General features: G+C 42.7%; 1 protein-coding gene across 4 annotated transcripts in view; it reads right to left on the bottom strand.

Annotated features, from left to right (window-relative positions):
* PRNP (prion protein (Kanno blood group)) overlaps positions 1–23,168 on the bottom strand; it is a 41,093-nt gene that overhangs the window by 4,017 nt on the left and 13,908 nt on the right. For 2 of the 4 annotated variants that reach the window (XM_075601282.1, XM_075601283.1), the window contains exon 3: positions 3,763–3,832. The exons of the other annotated variants lie outside the window; for them this stretch is intronic. The gene's annotated coding sequence lies outside the window, so the exon portion shown is untranslated. The remainder of the gene's footprint in view (positions 1–3,762; positions 3,833–23,168) is intronic. 4 annotated transcript variants of the gene reach the window in all.

Here is a 23,168-nt window from a genome sequence, read left to right as displayed (position 1 = left end):
CACTCACTCTCCCCCGCTCCTCACTCTCTCTGTCTCCCCCTCGTCACACCGCTAACCACGGTCCTCGGCCCTGCCGCGCACACCGCCTCACCTCTCTCCCCACACCCCCCCACCTCCCCCGGACACACCAAAAGAAACCCTCCCCGCCGCCGGCACCGCTACCCTCGGCACTGCCACGCGCACCGCCTCATCTCTCTCCCCCCCCACGCCGTTCACAACAAAAGCCAGCCTCCCCGTCGCCGCTACCCTCGGCGGCGCCGCGCGCACCGCCTCATCTCTCTCTCTCCTTTCCGTCTCCCCCTTCCTCTGCACTTCTGCGGGGGGTGGGGGGGCAGTCAAGAGAGAGGGGGGGGCAACACCAGACTGACTGCCACAAACACACACACGAACTGACTGACTGACTGCCACACACACAAACTGACTGACACACAAACACACACTGACTGACACACACACACTGACTGACACGCACACACACACTGACTGGCTGACGCATACATACTCACGCACACGCCACACACACACTGACTGACGCGCACACACACACACACTGACTGACGTGCACACACACACTGACTGACGCGCACACACACACTGACTGATGCACAGACACACCCACTGACTGACGCGTCCACACACACTGACTGACGCGTCCACACACACTGACTGACGTGCACACACACACTGACTGACGCACACACACTGACTGAGGTGCACACACACACTCACTGACGCGCACACACACACTGACTGACGCACACACACACACTGACTGATGCGCCCACACACACACACTGACTGGCTGGCTGACGCGCCCACACACACACTGCCTGATGCACACATACACACTGACTGCCGCACACACACTGACTGGTGCACACACACGCACACACACTGCATGAAGCTGTAAAGGGGGGAGAACGGAGCTGTAAGGGGGGAGGGGCCGGACCAGTAAATGGGGGGGGGAGGAGGGACCAGACCTGTAAAAGGGGACGACGACCAGATTGATGTGAAAGGGGTCAAACAGAGAGGGGGGAGACAGCAGAAGAGAGAGATGGGGGAGTAGAGAGAGAGAGAGGGAGGGGGGAGGGAGAGAGAGAGAGGGGGGGAGGGGAGAGAGAGAGAGGGGGAAAGGGAGAGAGATAGAGAAGGGGGAGGGGAGAGACGGGGGAGGGGAGAGACGGGGGAGGGGAGCGGGAAGATTACATCCCGGGCAACGCCGGGTATATCAGCTAGTATTCTATAAGAAATGCTCAATGTTTCAGGCTTTGTGCGCATGACCTCGGGGGGATCGCTTGTTCCTCTCTATATAAAGGATAAGTCTCCATTGTCCCCTTGTCCCCCTTCTCCCGCAATCCAGGGATCCCAGATTTGGGAAAACGTATGGCAGCTCTCTCTCAGGAATGCAATGAGTTTCTCCATTTTTTTAAAAACAACTCTGGTAAAAAAAACTGATGTATTCTATTGTAACAAGCCTTTCTTCCCATAGCAACCGTTTACAAAGTCACAGATACTGAGTCAATACTCTTCTGAAGTCATTTAGTGAACCCCAGAGCCGAATCTTCGGGAATCGATCACAGGAGAACGGATGATCGATAGGCAGCTTAGCTAATTATTTAGCATTCTGTGGATTGTATTGATGCACATATTAAAGGGGGAAAAAAATTAAATACATTTTTGTTTTTTAAATGGCAGCTTGGACTGCTGCTTTAAAACCTGCTATACAAATCAAATGATGCTCATAATATGAAAACTCATAAAAAATGGCATGAAGAGTTGAATTTGATATATACATATAGATTCACTACATATATATGTAGTGAATATTATCTAATACTACAGAGCTGATTTATTTAAAAAATAAAATAAAAAAAACACACATGTAGGATATTTCAGGTATTGCTCCTGTAAAGATTGGCTGCTATGTCTGGGAGAGCCTGTGGCTGCTTTTTCCTCTCCCAGAATTCCCTGTTTCCACACTGCACACTGTTTCTCCCTGTGCCAAGCAAGGTTCTCTCTGCTAAATAGTTCTATTCTGTGCAGTGGGGATTTTAAGAGGAACTTTCTCCCTCTGATATAATTTTAAGGAGGGGCCTGCAAAAATGTGGAGGGAAAGCCCTTTAAAAGACGATAAGGAGAACATGTTATTTTTTTTTGGAGCAGTGGCAATTGCACCTTTGACGCGTATCTCATTAAATGTGAATTAATTCTACTTTCATTGGCACTTCTGTTTCCATGGGAACTGGATGTGATAGTGTGACTGAAATCATGTGTTAGTTATTTTAGGCAGCTGTTCCTAACAAGTTTCATAGTTCTCAATTTTATTTGCATACCCCTGGCTTACTTATAAAAACACAGGTGACACCCTTATTTCTTTGATGCAAAGGTTTTCTATAAAAGAGCTTTGCTATATAATCCTTGTCCAGATGTTGATTTGGTTTTTTTATTTTAAATTCAAATACAGTGTTTCTATTCTCCATGTGTTTTCTTTGATGTGTAGAGTTGCGTTTCAGTGTAGCCTACTAAAATGTGTCTTGCTCTTGTGTCTTACATGGGATTGTGACGTACCTCAATGTCACGCCCCCCCTGGTTTAAAATCACTGCTTTATTTGCAGCTGCAATCTCTGATAGAACATAAAAAATGTATGAAGAGTCAACGCACAGCTGTATTGACAGTGCTCCCTCCCCCCACTCGCGATGGACCAACACGCGTCCTTAACCCTTTACTGACATCAGATTAATTGTTGGACCCTCTGACAGCAAAGGGATTAACAGATTTAGGGGTTACCCATTAAACTGCAATAGTGCTGATTGGAGCACTATCACATCGCACGGAAAGTCCTATTCAAGTAGATGGGAGTTTGCCAAGATCTGCCCAAGTGACGTTTAATTAATCCCTTTAGATTCCATTTGATCTTTCGAGACCTCTGGCTATCCCGGTCTGAAAATCCCATATACATCTATTTGTTCCTATCACAACGGTCCACGAAAACCTGCAAAACAATGTATATTACTCTCAAGAGGACATCTACAACTCTATAAATTTGCCTGCAGTGAAGGGGTTAGTGCTATTTCTGAGACCTGAGTTCCAAATTGAACACGCTCTGTAGTTTTTTGCCTCTGTTAATGGGATTGCTCTTTATTGAACTGTTAGGATTTCCAGTGAATAGGATGTTAGAGTTGTATCTCCCCAACTAGGCTTTCTGCCAGACCAAGCACATCAATCTGTGTTGAAAGGGAAACAATTGGATTTTTTACTTACTGCGATGAGAGAGATGACATCAAACTCAGTGACGTACACACCTGCTCTCATCCACGCCTCCTTGCCACCTCTTTCCCTGCTAATGGTGTTGACCTACAGTATCTAATTTAATACTGACTAACCTTAAAACTCGCCTCACAAATCAAACATCCCAATAGCCTGCACTCATAGCTATTGTCCCACACTCAGTCACTCCTACCAACCATTGGGACCAAGCACTGCTATCTAGAGCACTTATTCCCTCACCTGCTGTCTCTGCAAGTCTCCCAACATACCACTTAGATTGTAAGCTCTTCGGGGCAGGGATTTCCTTTCCTATTGTCTGATTTTGCTGCGCTTATTGTATTATTATAATTCCCTGTACTGTATTCTTTGTGACGCGCCGAGTACACTTTTGGCGCTATATAAATAAAGATGTACACACATACAAACATACATACATATGCAACCTCTAACAGGACTCTGTCCCTTGGCTCTGGTCGGTGAATATATACCCCTACCTTAGCCCCGCGGTTCGCTTCCTGAGATGAGCACTGTTATATTCAGCTCCGGAGACCCCCTGCTTCAAACCTGTAATAATACAAATAAATAAATAAATGAAACCTGTATTGCTGCTTTAACAATGTTCACTCAGAATATCCAATTGGCAGCGTGTTAATGCTATATTGAAAATACAAAATTATCTAGTATGAGAATGGCCTAATATGAGACATGAAAATGACCTAATATCAAATATGACAATTACCTAATCATAAAATTGTTTACTTAAAATATAACTTTTAATGAGTCTCAATAAGATACAGATACACATTAAACCTGTAGTATGAAACATGAAAATTACCTAATATCAAATAATTACTTAGTATAAAATAGGAGAATTGTGTCATCTGAAAATAGTTTCATTAAAATATAACTTTTCATTAGTCTCAATAAGATAAAGATACATTAAACTCATAGGGGCCTATTTACTAAACTGTGAAAATCAGTGCATTGCCGAACGACTTTGCATTGTTTTATCGAGCACTAAAAGATGTTGGTAAAAATAGTATTCACTAAGAAAAAATCCAAGTTTTTTAAAGTTCGATAAGAAAAAGCACCATCGAATGACTTTTTTTTTTCTAAGTGCTATCGTGCTCGGTAACGATCCAAGTGCTATCCAGCGATCGGCTACTGATAGTTGAAAATTCAGCCTGGAAGAGCCGCATGGAGACGCTGCGTCTCCATGCACGGGGCTCTTACAGGCGATCGTGCAGTTCCAATATTAATTTTAAAACTAGTAAAACATTTTGTGTGTGGTTTTAATACTAGTGTGCGGGAGCAGGGGGTCTTCTGAGCTGAACCGCATTGATTTTAGTCTCGGGACCCCCTACTTAATAATAATAATAATAGCATGTTCTTGTATAGCACTGCTAGTTTTATGTAGCGCTTTACAGAGACATTTTGCAGGAACAGGTCCCTCCCCTCGTGGAGCTTACAATCTATATTTTGGTGCCTGAGGCACAGGGAGATATAAAGTGACCTGCTCAAGGTCACAAGGAGCCGACACTGGGAATTGAACCAGATTCCCCTGCTTCAAACTCTATGTCTTTACTTACTGAGCCGCACCTTCTCCTTCCCGAGATACAGGCCCCAGTATGGGGTGCCGGTATTCCCGCTATGTTAAAATCCTCCGCGTCACGTGAACGGGGGATTTAAATCCTGCAGGGGGATACCAGCACCCCATACTGGGTCTGTATCTCGGGAAGTAGGGGGTCCCCGAGGCTGAAATCAATGCGGTTCAGCTCAGAAGACCCCCTGCTCCCGCACACCTGTATTAAAACCACATGTAAAAAATTTAAATTAATTACTGTAGCTAGGGTTGCCAGGTGGCTTGTCCAAAAATACTGGACAAAATGGTGAAAGGTGCGACGTGCGCGAGAATCGTTGGTGGGGAAGAATGTTATTTATACATGACCTGACTGTTACGTAATTTTTTATAAATTTCACTCCACGTATTCAACAATTTGTACCAATTTATATTCTGTTGAGTCTTGGGAGGGGGTCTTGGGAGGGGGTGCCCTTCCGAGGATATTTGTAGGAAATAGAATATGAAATAATGCAAATTGATGCAAATTGGTGCATGGTTGGAGTGAAATTTAGAACAAATGAAGTACTGTAATGGTCAGATCATTTATAAAGAACTGACCTGCAGTCACAGGCCCATGGCGAGCAATACTGCACCCCTCCTCATCCTCTCTCTCTTCCCTTATCCTCTCACCCCCCACCCCCCTCATCCTCTCACTCCCCTCCCCTCTCGTCCTCTCACCCCCCTCTCCTCACCCTCTCTCATACCCCCTCCTTCATCTTCTCTTATTCCCCCTCCCTTCATCCTCTCTCATCCCCCTCTTCATCCTCTCTCGTCACCCACTCCCTTCATCCTCTCTCATCCCCCCTCCCTTCATCCTCTCACCCCTCCCTTCATCCTCTCTCATTCCCCCTCCCTTCATCCTCTCTCACCCTCCTCCTCCAGCCCCCTAGCAGCAGCCTTGCTCTATTCCTTCTCAGGGTAAATCCCACAATTGGTTACTAAGTCCGGAGAGGTAATACCAGACACATACATGTCCGGTATTATTTCTCATCTTTTAACGGACAGAGTAGCCAAATACCGGGCTGTCCGGTTCAATACCGGACACCTAGCAACCTTAAGTGTAGTGGCAAGCCGCTAAGGTAATGAAGGGGTTAACTTCTACTGCCACCCTCCCGCAAGGCCTAAACACCCACCCTGGGGCAACTACAAGCTTCACCCACCCCCTGTACCAACAACTTTGCAGTGCCTGCTTTTGAACCCTTTAATTACCTTAGCAGTTAGCTAAGGTAATGAAGGGGGTCCCCTGCCGGCCTCTGGTATCAATCCTGTGCAGAAAAAAAAAAAAAATGCTTTAATGCATCTGGCAATATTTTTAGCACTAACCTTTAGCTGGTGACAAAATATTGCAAGATTTTAAAGTTCGATATGCTTATCACTGTTTAGTGATTTTGCCCTTTTTTTGGTTTGTTTAACGACTTTCTTGCCTCAGGCTGTTAAAGGTCGTTAAAAAGCCATTAAAGCGCGATATTGCACTGTTATCACTGTTTAGTGAATAGCAAAGCAGGCAGTATCACGCTATAAGGGCATTTATCAAGCATTAAACCACTTATCACAGTTTAGTGAATACGCCCCATAGTATCTGTACATATACTGTATTCATAATTTAAAAATGGGGGAACAGGGAAGAGATCATGATAAGACTACTATCTTAGTACAATCAGTAGGCTAAGATGAAACACCTGTATGTAAGATGTCTGAAACTGGCACTGCACTGATATATTGTTTGTTATAATTGAGATAGTGGCTATCTTGCAGCCTCACAGAGTTGCACCATCAGACCTTAATCTCTTTAGGCAGAATCCAACTGCTAAAGTAGTCATTCATATTACAATCTATGGTGTTCATGCTTAGATATTCCCAACTATGCTAGGGGTAATATCAAAGTGATGGTGTAATATTTAGCTCTAGCAGCAGGAAACAAAGCACTTCTGAAGAAGTAATGTCAGTGAAGTAGCTATCTGCTACTAACTATATAGCAAGTCAGCTATAAAGCTATAGAGTTCTCCGTTTGCTATAGTCTCAATTGGAACTTGTGCCAGCTAAATAACATTCTATCTTAAATCTTCTCACACACACACATACATTATGTACAGACAAATCATTACACAGTAGATGAGATTGAAAAAAAGACATTGAGTTCAACCTATTTGTACTTATCCTATATTTGTATTTACAGTATATTGATCCAGAGGAAGGCAAACAATAAATGAAACATTATCCAATGATGTATCATAAGGGGAAAAATAATAATTCTTTCCTGGCTCCAATAATGGCAATCAGATTTCTTCCTCGATCAATATCCTTCCCATGTTTACTTATTTGGCATATCCTTTCTATTAAGAAAGATTCAAATTGGGTGAGATGACTGGAAGGGTGGATTTTCAGTTGTAAATATGGGTGAAATTCTGAGTTTGGTATATTTTTTTCCTCATGAAAGAATTCAAAAGTCTTAGGTTTTAGATTAGGGCCCAGGTATCTGAGTCTTGATATCCCAGCATTTGTCCAGTTAATACCCCTTTCTTTTGACCGACCTGGTCTAAATCTGGGGTTGTTGAAAAAAGGGGTAATTAAAGATAAAAGGGAGCCATAACAGGTTGTTGAGCTCTACCAGGGAGATCAAGGATGATTCTAAAAATACCCATCGTCTGAGGGAAGGACTAGAATGCCATAATACTAATTAGCTAAATTAGGCTGCCTTGTAGTAAGAAAGTATACACGGTAGGTCTCCCGTTTTATTGGGGATGGTATTTTTTTTTTTAATTCTGGGTCTTGTTTCCCTATATAAATTTAGTTATGAGAGACTGGAGAGATGTGATATCCTTTGTCACTATTGGGATAGGTAGGGTCTAAAAGAGGTACAGCAGGCGTGGTAAAAGATTCATCTTTATACAATGGCTTCTTCCTATACATGATATATTATAGTTAGACCATGTTTTTATATCATCCATGAGGGTTTTAAAAATCTTGGGGTAGTTTTCATGCTTTAGAGAGTTAAATTCTTTTGTAATAAAGATTCCTAATTATTGAATAGCCATATTATTTAATAGCCATTGGTTGCCATTTAAAATCAAAATTTAGGGCGATGAGTTTGACCATCTCTTTTGATAGATTTATATTAAGGGCCTCGGATTTACTGTTGTTTATTTTGCATCCCAATAATTTATTGAATTGTGATAGGGTGAAGAACAGTTTTGGGAGGGTGGTCAAAGTTTTAGAAAGTATGAGAATAACATCATCCGCAAAAAGTGCAATCTTATAGGTCTCATCTTTTACCTGTATTCCAGAAATATTGGGATTGTGTCTAATGTTAGCGGCCAGGGGTACCATGCAGAGAGTGAACAATAGAGGGGATAGGGCAGTCCTGTCTAGTGCCATTCTTTATAGAAAATAGATCAGAGGGGAAGCCTTGGGAGATTACTCTTGCTTTGGGGGTTGTGTATAGATCCTATATTGGTTTCAGAAACGGGCCTGAAGGATCTTGCACATATATGCCCAGTCAATGCGATCAAAGGCCTTCTCGGCATTCAAACTCAGTACCATTGAGGGTGTATTATTTTTGGAGGCATACGCAACCAAATCGATAATTCATCTTGTGCGGCCACTGCCTGTTTTCCAGGCACAAAATCCAGTTGGTCTAGGTGGGCAAAAATGTCTTCCCCCATAAGTATTTGCCGTGCTCTTAGGCCTATCGGACCAGACGGAAAGGCACTTAGCTGTTACGGCTGCCTCCTTACCTGCTGCACCCTCCTTCTGAACCGCGTGACATCACATGGCGTCTTGTTGCCACGGCAACGTAACGTCACAGTGTCAAATGACGTAATGACGTCGCTTTACCATTAGTGACGTACGCTGCGCCATCTAATGCAGCGGTTCAGAAGGAGGAGGGGGTGGCAGATAAGGAGGCATACATAGGGGCGGCGGATTTTGAAATCCGCCACTGCCAGTACTAAATTTTGAGGTTCTCCACTTACAACTTTAGCCCAACCTGAAAAGGTTCCATTTATGACAATTCTTGTCTATCTTTCAACTAGTTTTAAACCCAGGAGCAAATATTTTAACCCAGACCAATTTCCTTTATTTTGTTCACTAAACTCTTGTGTTGTACCGTATCAAAAGCCTTTGCAAAATATTTGTAGCAGACCACATCATCTTTAACCTGGTCTACATTCCTACTTAATTCCTCGAAGAAACGAATAAGGTTAGTTTTGCACGATCTATCCATACTAACTATTACTAATATTTTTGTTATCCATTAGGTATTCCTGAATATTAACCTGTTCTAAAACTCCAAGTAGCTTCCCCACTATTGATGTCAGGCTTACAGGTCTGTAATTTCCCGGTTGTGATCTAGTTCTCTTTTATAATGTAAGCACCACTTTTGCTTTACGCCAATCTTGTGGTACTAAGTCTGTGAAAATGCAGTCACTAAATATTAAATGTAATGGTTTGGTTATTACTGAACTTAACTCCATAAGAACTCTGTTATCCAATTGTTTGTTAATATAAAGGTTGTGGCTTCTACCTTTTTTTTGCAATTGACCCCTCATCATCTCCAATCATTTGCCTGCCAATCTCACACTGAAATGGTCCTGTATTCTCTTCTCTAATCTTTTCTTTATTAATGTACTTGAATAACTTTATTGTTGATCATACTTTCTATTGCAATACTTTTTTCGTTTTCAATTTGTCCTAATCCGATTGCTCTTTTGCAATGTTTGTTACATTTCTTATAATTAGATATGATGAATCTCCCCCTTTCTGACTTTAAGAATCTAAATGCCTTCCTCTTGCTGTCCATTATTTCCCCAACCTTTTTATTTAGGCACATTGCTTTAAACTTGTTTATTTTATATTTATTACACAAGGGTATACACCAACAAGTGTATGTATCTAACAATGTTTTAAAGACTGCCCTCTTATCTTCCACATTTTTCAATGCAAAAATGTGATCCCAATGTATTTCTTAGTTTATTAAAATCTGCCTTTCTAAAATGTAGAGTCTTTGTTGAACACGTATAATGTTTTTTGATAATTTATTTAAAATGAGACCATGTTATGATCAGTTTACCAAATGTTCACTGACTTGAATATTTGTTATCACTACTACATTCATTGATATTAATGAGGCTGCATCCCCGCTAGCGCTGAGCTCGCTGAGCGGGCGGCGTTTGGCGAGGTGACTTGCATATATAAATATGCAAGACTCCGCTCACGCGATGCGCGCGTATGCACGGGCACACACGCTCACCGGTGCTCGGCGCTTAGATAAACAAAAAAATTTAACTTCCTAGTGCGCTGAACTTCCCCTGCAGCGTCCCCCCGCCCCCCGCGAGCGCTTGCGAAAATTTAAAGGACACCCGACGCTCATGCTTGGAGAGCTCTCCAAGCATGAGCACGCTCAGCACCAGCGGGGACAAAGCCTAACTCCAGTAAGGTCCCTCTCCTGGTTGGTTCCTCAATAGTTTGGGTCATGTACTGTAATTGTCTTTAGCACACCCACAACCCCCCTTTTTCTTTTATTGTACTGCTAATCTAATTGCTCCAGTCTAGGTCCGGATAATTAAAATCACCTGTAACTCCCCCTTTCAATGGGGTTACCAGGTTGCTGTGAGGGGTTAATAGCAGAATAGTATATGCTGGGCCCCACCATGTGTTGCCACAGGGATACTGACACCACAGGGGAGTATATAGGATAGGAGGAAGGTTCTAGAAGATAGGTTCCTGGAGGACAAGGAGAGGAGCCTCGGGAGTGTAAATAGGGAGGATGCTCATAATGTAATAGAAGAGATCAGACCCCCTCTTGTTTATAATGTTAAAGATAGGCAAAGTGCCTTATAGTGAGGATCCCAAGTATATGGCCAATGGAAGCAAGTAGGTATTACATAGGGAGAAACAGACACTCCACAGCGGGCTGAATGCAGAGGGCCCTCAGGTGTCAGCGGATCAGCTCTACAGGCGGATCTATTTTAGTAATCTCCTCACTCAGTAGGGAAGTGGCAGTTCCCAATCAGAAATGGAGTATAGTTGGTTCGTTCTCAGATCCATCTAAGATCCCAGTAAGGGCCCGCAGTAAACGGGGAACAACGAATGTTATGCCGAAGAATGGGGCCTGGTTCTATACTCGAAATGCAACCAAGTAAATACACCTCCCTTTAAGTGTTAAAAATGGTCACTGTGTTCATGAATAACTACGAGTATATAAAATACCGTGTCTAGTGCGTGTGATGTGTACCCGTGTCTAGGGACGTGAATAAAGACTGAGTTATACTACAAAAGTTCCTGGCACCCATCATTTTCATACTTGCTATCGCATCACTCAGCTGCCTGAACCCAGCACCAGGGCCAAAGACAGAGGGAGAGAGCTGGGAAAAGTGTCCGGGCCTGGTGGTTGCGGGGAGACTGGTTGCTGGGCCTCTAGTTGCCGCCAGGCCCGGCTCTCCCCCAGCTGCGTACCTCACTTACTGACTGTCCCAGGCCATGCTTATGAAGCTGGCATGTGCCGGGCCTCTCTGAAATTGACGGCCGGGCAAAGCAGTTGGGGGAGAGTCAGGGCATGGAGACTATCCTCAAGGTAGGTAACTTGGTATTTATTTGGTATATATATTTTTTTATATATATATATATATTGGGGGCTGGGTGTTTTTTAATATGTATTTGGGGCTGGGTGGAGGGTCTTTATATGTATTTGGGGGCTGGGTGTTTTTTAATATGTATATGGGGCTGGGTGGAGGGTCTTTATATGTATTTGGGGCTGGGTGTTTTTTTAAATATCTATTTGGGGCTGGGTGCTTTTTTAATATGTATTTGGGGCTAGGTGAGGGTCTTTATCTGTATTTGGGACTGGTGGGTCTTTATATGTATTTGGGGCTGGGTGGGGGAGTCTTTGTAAGTATTTGGGGCTGGGTTGGGTTTTCTTATATGTATTTTGTGGGGGGGAATTGTGTGTGTGTAGGGGGAGTGGGGGGAGGAAATGAAAGTGTGGGGTAATTGGATGGGGGGGAGAGAGGGGAGAGGGGGTGTAAGAGAATGGGTGAGGGAGGGAGTGAGGAAGAGAGGGAGTAAGAGTGAGACGGAGGGGAGAGAAGGGAGGGTTACACAATGTGGCTCCCTTAATTTAACAGATATTTGGTGGTTTATAGCATATCCCTACAAATATTGTTTTTGTACTTTTACCTCCATTGCTAATTTCTATCCACCGAAGTCTTTACATTTTCATCAATCCCTTCATAAACATCTTCCTTTATAATATTTTTAAAATCCGGTTTAACATATAAACATACTCCACTACCTCTTCTGTTTGCTCGAACCTGTTGAAAAAGGGATTGCATTGTTGACTTCTCTAGCAGTTTAACAAGATAAACTCTGTAAATGTACATGATCACATTAGTGTCTGGCTCATCCAGATACTGGGAGTTTACTCATCAGCTAAAGTGCTCTCTGAAATGTCTCTAATGAAATATCCCGTGTTCTCCTAAGTAGGTCACACGCCCTGTATGTGATTTTCCCTCTCCCGTGAAATTTACAGTTTTAATTAATTTTTATTTCTTCCCTGTGGATATCTAGAGCTCATTTAGTTTCACCTAATGGATTTGCTGCTCCGATTTTGCGCCTCTTGGTTCCTTAATGACGATGTAATAAGTGCTATGTACATTAATGGCGCTATACAAATAAAGACATACAATACAATATAATAATGTGGGGACTAGTCAATGCTACCGGGAGCGGTTACATGGAGCAATAGGGAGGGGTTGTATGGAACAATAGGAGTTACAGGGAGTGGTTACATGCAGCAATAGGAGGAGATATAGTACATGGATCAATAGGAGGAGTTATAGTACATGCAGCAATAGGAGGAGTTATAGTACATGGAGCAATAGGAGGAGTTATAGTACATGGAGCAATAGGAGGAGTTATAGTACATGCAGCAATAGGAGGAGTTATAGTACATGCAGCAATAGGAGGAGTTATAGTACATGCAGCAATAGGAGGAGTTATAGTACATGGAGCAATAGGAGGAGTTATAGGGAGGGGTTATATGGAACAATAGGAGTTACAGGGAGTGGTTACATGGAGCAATATGAGGAGTTATAGGGAGGGGTTATATGGAGCAATAGGAGTTACAGGGAGTGGTTACATGGAGCAATATGAGGAGTTAAAGGGAGGGGTTATATGGAGCAATAGGAGGAGGTATAGGGAGGGGTTATATGGAACAGTAGGAGTTAAAAGGAGCGGTTACATGGAGCAATAGGAGTTAAAGGGAGGGGTTATATGGAACAGTAGAATTTATACGGAGCAGCAATACGGAGCGGTAATATATTGCATTAGGAGAAATGAGGAATGCGTTAGAGGCAGGGCTGGGCTTAGGGCAAGACTGTTGCTTTGGGCCCCCTCCTCCTGTGGGGAGGCAGAGAGATCTTATCTTCTCCAGAGCCGCCCTTCTCCTGCATTGTCTCATTGTCATGGCGACTGACATCAAATGACGACGAGATGTAACATGCCATCATGACGCCGCTACGCTACATAAGGACGTCTCCTCGTCCAGGCCAGCAGATAAGTACTATTTCCCATGGAGGGGGCCCGCTGTCAGTACGTCGCCTTGGACTCCGCAAAGGCTAAGGCTGGTCCTGGTTAGAGGGAGCAGTTATATGGAGCAATAGGACAAGTTATAGGGAGCGGTTATTTGGAGCATTTATATACTGTAGAACAATAGGAAGCCTTATATCGAGCTGTTATGTTGAGTAATACAAAGAGTTTTAGGGGGCAGTAATATGGAGCAATAGTTGAGTTAAAGGGAGTATTAGGAGGAAATATAGGGAGTGGTATATAAAGCAATAGGAGAAATTAGAAGCCTTTATATGGGGCAATAAGGAAAAAGTTAATGAGCCAGTATTCACTCTTTGGGGCCTATTCTTTAAGCCTTCATAAAAAAAATCGCCCTGTCGTGTATGACGTCTTTTTTTTGAGTGGTGCTATCACGGTATTCAGAAAGCTTCAATTACCTGTGAGTGCAAAATTCCCAAACTGACGAGTAGCCGACGACGTGATGATCGCCTCTCTCAAAAGAGTAAACTGGGCATTTTTTTCCAGCTGCTGAGAGAGCTGCACAGAGAGCTGCACAGAGAGAGACGGCTCCCCCTGTGCAAATCTCACCAGAAATTTATGTTTTTTTAATAAAAATGTTAATACTAGTGTAGGTGAGCAGGGTGTCTCCGGAGCAGAACTGCTTTGATTTCAGGTCCGGAGACCCCCTGCTACCTGAGATACAGGCCACATTATGCGGTGCCGGTATCTCCTATGCATTTTATTCCTATGGTCACGTGACATGAGACATTTAAATGCATAGGAGATACTGGCACCCCATAACGGGGCCTGTATTTCAGGAAGCAGGGGGTCCCTGGACATCAAATAATGCGGTTCTACTCCGGAGACCCCCTGCTCATCTACACTAGTAATAAATGTAATATTAAAACAGCTTCATTACCTTAGCGACTAACCACTAAGGCAATGAAGGGGTTAAACCTAAATAGCCTGTTTCTTGGGGCAGAGGGTGTGGATGAAGGGGATAGTAGTACCAGGTTGGGTGCTTAGGCCTGCCTGGAAGGATGTGAGAGGAGTTAACCCCATCACTACCATAGTGGTGGGAACTGCTATGGTAATGAAGGAGTTAACCAGTCCCGCTACCCCCTGGAAGGCCTAAACACCCACCTTCAGGCTACTAGGGAGAAGGAGTGGCTCAGTGAGTAAAGACACTGACTGACACTGAGATTGCTGCAGGGGAGCCTGGTTCAATTCCCGGTGTCGGCTCCTTGTGACCTTGGGCAAGTCACTTTATCTCCCTGTGCCTCAGGCACCAAAAACATAGATTGTAAGCTGCACGGGGCAGGGACCTGTGCCTGAAAAATGTCTCTGTAAAGCGCTGCGTACAATTAGCAGTGCTATACAAGAACATACTATTATTATTATTATTATTACTACCCCCTTCACCCAATTCCTCTACCCCCAAGAAACAAAAATAAACACAACAACCCTACTACCACCTCCTCTACCCTCAACCCCCCCCCCCCCAAACACATACAGTACAGTAATGGGCAAAATTACTCTTATCCTCATATGGATAATAGTGAGTTTGTCCATTATAAAATCAAACATTAGCCAGCCAGCATTAATAAAGTAAATAAAACGTTCAACTTACCCCTGCCATAATGAAGGGCATCCTCGTCAGCACACTGCAGGTCCATGTCCTCCGATGCCAGCAAGAATCAATTAAATAAATAAAAGCACTAGCCAACAAAACAAATAATTAATTTAAACCAGTAGCCAATCAATGAAATAAATAAAACCAGTAGCCAACAAATCAATTAATTAATTTAAACCAGTAGCCAACAAAACAAATAATACATTTAAAACGCTAACCAATCCTAAAATGTACTAAAAACAAGCCATCCAAATTCTAAACAATTTATTCCAAACAATAAACAGAAATCGAAAAACAATAGAAAACATGCATTTGCCAAAAAATGCATTGGCTGTCACTGTATTTATCTGTACCCTAAAGAGGCACAGATTTATACAGTATCAGTCAATGGGCAATCAAAAACATAAAGATAAATAAATACTATAAATTTACATATATTCAATATTTTACTTATCTTTAGAAGTCATCACCCTCCGAATCACGGCATATCTGCAAGCTCTCGTACCGCGATGTCATCACCCGCAATCCAACGCCATCGACCTTGAAGACCAGCAACAGGTAAAAAAAAAAATCTTCTATATCCTATCACCGTCTTCTATCTTCTATCATCTGTCATTATTTTCATCTTTTGTTCTATCTTCATCTGTCAATCCAAAGCCCCATGGTAAATCCACAACGGATGTTGTCTCGTCGGCTTCTTGAGGTAAAATGAGACGTACAGGCCTTATATATGGCCTGTGATGTCACATTTTAGGGTCAGATGGTACAGCTCCAATCCAATTGGACGCTGTATCATGTACCCGTCTCTCTTTTTTTTTTAAGGAAGTGACATCATCTCCATGGGAGGTACGTCACATCCTTAAAACCACATGGCTGATATCACATGGTTTTTGAGCCAAATGGGATTGCACACAATCCCATTGGTTGCTGTACCATGTGATAGGTTACATTAGTTCAAAAGGATGTGACATCACTTTAAGGGATGATGTCACAGCTTTTTCAACTAATGTAACATATCACATGGTACAGCAACCAATGGGATTGTCTGCAATCCCATCAGCTGTAATACCATGTGATCTCAGTCATGAGGTTTTGAGGATGTGACGTACCTCCCTTGGATTTGACGTCACAACCTTAAAAAAAAAAAAAGAGGTGGGCACATGATACAGCGGCAAATCGGATTGGAGCTGTAAAATCTGACCCTAAAATGTGACATCACAGGCCATATATAAGGCCTGTACGTCTCATTTTACCTCAAGAATCCGACGAGACAACATCCATTAGGGATTTACCATGGCGCTTTGGATTGACAGATGAAGATAGAAGATAGAATAAAAGATGAAAATAATGACAAATGAAGATAGAAGACGGTGATAGAAGATAAAAGAAAGAAGATTTGTTTTACCTGTTGCTGGTCTTCAAGGTGGATGGCGTTGGATTGCAGGTGATGACGTTGCGGTACGAGAGCTTGCAGATACGCTAGGATTCGGGGGTGATGACTTCTAAGTAAGTAAAGTAAATAAGTAAAATATAGAATATATGTAAATGTCTTTTTACAGGTTTTTTTATAGTATTTATTTATTTTTATGTTTGTGATTGCCCATTGACTGATACTGTATAAATCTGTGCCCCTGAGTAATTTTGCCCATTACTGTACTGTATGTGTTTGGGGGGGGGGGGGGGTTGTTGGGGGTAGAAGAGGTGGGTAGTTGGGTTGTTGTGTTTATTTTTGTTTCTTGGGGGTAAAGGGATTGGGTGAAGGAGGTAGTAGCCACAAGGGTGGGTGTTTAAGGCTCCCAAGGGCTGCGGAACTGGTTAACCCCTTCATTGCCGTAGCGGTATTAACCATTAAGGTAATGAAGCGGTTAACGCCACCCGCAACCCCTCCGCACGGCCTAAACACCCAAGGACCAAATACCACCTTCACCCACCCCCGCAACCCACAATAAATATGGCACTGGTAGTTAACCCCTTCATTGCCTTAGCGGTTAGCCGCTAATGTAATGAAGTTGCATGTAAATGCATTTTTATTGCATGGGATTCATGCCGGGGGCCTCCGGTGCTGATATTAATGGGTACCAGTTCCAGAGACCCCCGGCATCAATCCGATGCAGGAAAAAGTTTTTTTTTTTCTAAGTCCTCTCCGCCGCCTTCTCTGCAGGTTCTCCCCAGCCTCACGCCAACTTTTCCTGGCGTGAGGATTTTGGGAGAAAATTGCCATTCTAGAGCTGCGATAAACCTTGATAAGCTAATCGAGGCTACTAGAATTGCACGAGTTTAAGAACCTGCCGATAAGTGGCTTATTGCCGCTCACCCGGCGATCTGTTTTTGGCGGCTGAAATTTGGGGCGATTTATGCCTTTACCGCCCACTTATCGAGGCTTAATCAATAGCAGTAGGCATTTTGGCCGATAAGTGCTCGATAAGTGGCTTATTGGGGCTTATAGAATAGGCCACTTTATATGTTTAATTTGAGATTATAAGACTTCTTTACACCAGATGCGTTTGTTTTTTTATTCTCGTGTACAAAAATTCACGTTGATAAAGAACTCTTAAGAAAAGGTATTGTAATTTGCAAAGGAATCTAGCTTTCTCCTGAGAATAATAGCATGTTGCTAAACTTTTTGGAACTGCCAGGACTCAATCAACTCTGGATATGTCTGCAGCTGAAGCAGCTTTCTGTCTTAATAGAAAACACTATATAGATACAGATGTAGCCAACATTATTGCAACTCATGGTGCACTGCAGCGGGAAATACACAATGCGCCAGCAGGGGAAGAGGCCACTGTTATGATTCAGCCGCATCCCGGAAGACGGCGGGGCTGTCGCACCCTATCATCAGTGGGAGTGTGCCACTGGTTGGAATAATAACATTGGCTACATCTGTACAACCTGGTGTTACACTACATGATTACCTTGTGTTGCTAGGAAACATTGACAATGAGAGCTTGGCATCCCTTTGATCTCTTTGCCAACAAAGCAGTATTAATGGGAATATCATTCATATTCAAATGCTAGCCCATGTTCTATAAATTGAATTAGTTGTCGCTGTATGAGGGTATTCTTGAGAAGTTGTTAGGGGGCAAGAAAGCCTTTGTAATTATTGAAAAAAAGCCATTAATGTGGTTAAGGTTTTAAATTGTATAATCAGAAGAAGCTATAGTGGGTAGAGATGTGAAAATCCATCCAAAATGGAGTTGCAAAACTTTTAGCGTTTACTTTTCCAATTTTGCTTATTTGGGTAACGTTTCGCCAAGCCTCAAAGCGCTAATAATGTTGCTAAAATAGTCGTAGATTTTGCATTTTTCGCAAGATCCAGCAAAATATCGCCAGTCAGCAAGCGATACATGGTGTGTGTACTCTATTTATAGTCTCAGCATTAGGCGATTTTAGAGGATTTTGCAAATTAGCAAATTTTGTGAAATTGCAATGTTTGGCGTTTACGTAATTCTTGGCACTGTGCTTGTAAAAACTAGGTCTCGTTTTTTTTAAGCTGCTGAAAAAGGACAAATTACGACTGGATAACGACCATGGGCAAAAGCTTTGCATATCTCTAGTGGTTGGTTTGAAGTATCTGGTCGTGCTCTGTGTTCCTTCATGATGAAGTGTGCAACACCTGCATAGATGCCAACATACCTTCCCTGGCAGTCATGGGACTTGCCCCCGCCACCAATTATATCACTGATATTCATTCAAATTAATTCTAACCACACCCCCATTGCATCACTATCCACTCCTTGCCCACTTATTTAAATTACAAATATACTGTTTAAAGCGCTAAACCTAATGCTATTACTACAGTGCTGTGCACTTACTAAACTGAGCTGCCTGGTGATCTATTGAGACATCTCTTATATCTCTAACTAATTAAATAAACACAAAAATAGATGACAATAGGGAGGAGCCTAAGGAGCAGTGTCCCAGTCATCCCAGCCGCGAGTCTTACGGAAGATAGTGACGTCACACTAGAGCGCCGGATACACGCGAGGTACACGCGGTACCGGAGCGGACTACCAGTGACTCAGGCGGCTGTGTGTGTGTGCTGGGCCGAGCACCTTTTTATTGTATTTTAACTCTTCTTTTGTGAGTATTTCATCGTGGTTTTGGGCAAGTGCCATTAAAGATTTATTGTGCTGCGCAATCCTCTGTCCTTCTTCTTTTTGTTCCCTAAACGGAGTAAGAGGTACAGGATTCCTGAAGACAGGGGCTGCAGAAAGATCCCTTCTATACCCACGGAGGCCAGGAACACCACGAGGGGTTCGTGCGACATCAAGAGGCTTCCAGGGCAAGAAGGCTTAAAGAACAGATTCTCTCCCCTGCACGTGATCTAGCTACTTCTAGTAAGTAGGCAATTCAGATATACATCATCATTTGGAAATATTATTGTTTGTCTCAATATACTGCGCAATGTTTGTTCTCTGCTTGATATCTTTAATATGCAGGATCAAGTACAACATATGAGAAGAACCATCTGTTTTGATGAACTGTGAACTGAGTTTGTGCCCAACCGGACTTTTAAGGTTGTAACCATTGAACTATCATTTCATCACTTGGCACCATTTGGGACTATATATACATTATTTTTTTTCATTTTTGCCTTGCCCACTTATCATTTGAGATCTGTCTCCAAAATACTGTTCATGGTCCCAAGGCTCCACAAAGTATCCGGCCGCTCCTCCTTCTCTTACCGTGCACCTCACAACTGGAACAATCTACCAGAGACTCTCACATCCGCCACCAGTCTAAGGTCTTTCAAAACTAAAGCTCGCACATTTTAATCTGTTCTGCAAATGTTACATACGCCTACAACATATTATCTTTTACTGTGCATGTACTGTATAACCCTGTTCACTTTCACTTAATGTAACCATGTATTTGTCATCATAACTCTGTTCCCTAGACATACTAGAAAACGAGAGGTAACTCTCAATGTATTTATTACTTTCTGGTAAAACATTTTATAAATAAATAAATATAGCATACAGTGCCTCTCCAGAGCCTCCTCCATGCTCTTGAGTGCAGGGAGGTATAATCTGTCAGAGAGATCGATTAGACCTTGCCAGCAGGCTCTGGGTGGAGTGTGGAGGGGGAGATTTATAGATTTTATTTAACACTTTGCAGGCAATCGGGAGATGCAGGGAAATGAGATGAAGGACGGAGACTGAGCCCAAAATCGGGAGTCTCCCTAATAGATTTTCACATGAGGTCGCGAACCATGCACAGCTGACAATGTTTTCATCGTGAAAAAAGCACAGTTTAGCAATATTTTGCTGGCAGCCACATTATAATTCCTTTGAAGCTTGGCAAAATATTTAGCAGAGAATCGAATTTTGGCAGGAAAGAAATGCTTGAAATTCGGTAAATGCATATTAGGCAGTTTCGCACATCTAGTCTACACCCTATATACTGTAGGGAGGGTTGGCATTTATGGTCCTGCTAATTGAAAATGTTTTCTGCAAGACAAGGGCCTTCAACACATAGCTGGTTATATGTGTATTTGTATCTGTCGACATTCCTGTGCCCCCTTCCTAAAACTGCCCCTCTGAAAATCCCTGCTGTTTGGGATAGAATAACATGGATGATAGAAACAGATTAAGCTCTAATTCCAGGCTGAAGATGTTACTGCCTTTAATTGGGAGAGAGAAGCCAATCAAACAGCGAGGATGAGACAAGTAGTAGAGGGTACTGGGGAGAGGAAGTAACAACCACATTTATTTCTGGTTGAGCTTCTAATTGGCTGCTCTTGTATATGATACACTGAGCAAAAAGATGTCTTTGGACAGGATAGCACCTTTAAATTGTTCTTAATGGAAATGCTTTTAACTCGTCACTCCACTTGGAGTGTGCCAATAGAAAAAATTGACCGGAACCATTAACTCTGACAAAGGATGCAAGACAGCTTTATAACTAGAGATTCCGGTTTAAGGTTTTAGCCGAAAACACCAGCATCATTTTAGAAGCGCAGGCTCCATAGCAATAAAATAAAAAAGCCTCTAGGACTTGCACTCAATAGTTGAGTTAAAAAATTGCATATAGATAAAATTTCTCTGCACAAACGGATGCCGGGTAGCACACCAGACATCAGCTGGAGGATGCCAACAATAGTACCCAACAAGAGCAGGAATTGGACGAGAGCCTCCAGGAGATGCAGATATCCACAGAGGGAGGATTTGCGGATCCCACCGTTATTTACTGCCAAGTAGATTAAATAGAGTCCGACCACTTATCGTGTCTCCAAGATGGCGACTTCCGCATCAGCTGGTATGGTGTCTGTGACACCCTACGCGTTTCGTCACAATGTGACTTCATCATGGGAGAATTGACTGGTCCATAGTAAGATTTTAAATAACTTAGGTTGCTAAGCAACTTGCAAAGCTAACATCCTATTGGCCAATCATTATAAAACATACAAATTAAATTTTAAAGGTGGAAATGCACATAAAACGTGGAGTTTAGTACAAGATTGCATGCAAATTATGTTATTTGTACCACAATGTTATTGTCAAACATGACCAAACATAATGAATGATAAATGCAGAGAGGACATTGAAAAAGAAGCAGTAAATTGCAGATACAGTAGGAAACACTGATTGCTATACAGTGAGTCCTCGCTTATCCGACACAAAGCATCCTGCAAACCCCTTCCACATAGCAGATTGTTGGAAAGCGGGACCAATGTTAACCGATGGCGATTTCCGTCGGTTAACCGATGGCGATTTCCGTCGGATACACGAAACTGTCCTCGTTTTACGACATTCTGCTTTCCGACGGAGGCTAATGCAATAAAAAATTTTTTTTATTGCATTAGCCTCCGTCGGAAAGCGGAATGTCGGAAAGCGAGGACTACCTGTAGAATGATTCATAGGCTGGGAAGTGAGGAACAAAGGACAGGGACACTACTGAGGACAAACTGCGTGCCAAAAAATTCAATTGTGTATAAAGGCAGTATTATACCAGAATGCTAGTATCAATGCACTCATTTATGCCTAAGGGTGCAAGTGTCCCCATATTGTAAATCCAAAAGGATTCACAAATACAGAGAGACTTATCACCTCTCAGTTTAAATGCAGGAATATATTCCAAACCCGCAACAGTTAAACTGGCTGGGTCTTTACAGTGACAGGACGAAAAATGTCTGGGAACACTATGTGCAAGGTTTCCTTTGAGAATAGCAACCCTGTGCCCAAGAAACCTTACACATAGCGGACGCTTCATGAGTCCTATACAGTATATTGAATACCACTGGAACAGGAGCACATGAGTGGTTAAACAGGTGATGGAACTTTTGACTGGGAAAACAGAGAGAAAACGAGAAAATGAGAAGGAATCACTTAGAGCAATATGCTTCCATGTTAGGCACCGAATTGTACGGTACCACACTTGTACTTACTATTTGTGGCCACAGCAGTGGTCAAACTAGAATCCCTAGATGATCTTATCCTACTAGGGGCCAAAATGTTCTTTATATTAGAGGCCTTACGAAAAAGTACAGAAGTGAGTGGCTTAAATGTGGATCGCAAAGTAAAACATTTAAATATTTATTTAGAACTTTTGTAAATACTGATGCAGCGGCCGTTATTCGAAAACATCACGGCGCCGATTTTGAGTTCTCTGCTGTTCCCCACGCAGCATGAAACACGGCCAATCACCCCAGGCACCCGCGCTTATCACGGATGTTTTGTTTGAATTTCATGGATTCTGTTTCTTTATTTGCAATAAAATGGATGAATTGTAATGTGTACAGTACTGTGCTACTGTGTCAATTTCATGTTTTTAAAAGCCAGAACACTAAAATTCGTTTTTCTGATCTCGCCGCGCTCGCATCATAGTGCAGGAAGGCTGGAATTCATCCCGCGGTTTCAAATCGTGATTCCGATGTACATGACGTGTGAAGTGTTCGAATAACGGCCGCTGCATCAGTATGTTGGAACGACCATTATACTGTATTTAGTATTGAATTTGATGGAGCCATGGGCGGGCTTCTCAGTGTTGGAAGAACCAGAGATCCTACTCTCACCAACTACCTTCTTCACCTTTCCCCTCTACCCCCAATAAACATTACAATACAAACACCAATACAATAC

The sequence above is a fragment of the Ascaphus truei genome, chromosome 5 (genome assembly GCF_040206685.1).
Source record: "Ascaphus truei isolate aAscTru1 chromosome 5, aAscTru1.hap1, whole genome shotgun sequence".
Lineage (NCBI taxonomy): Eukaryota > Metazoa > Chordata > Amphibia > Anura > Ascaphidae > Ascaphus > Ascaphus truei.
The sequence above is the reverse complement of the archived record's forward strand: the minus strand, read 5'-3'. Positions and strand labels throughout refer to the sequence as shown.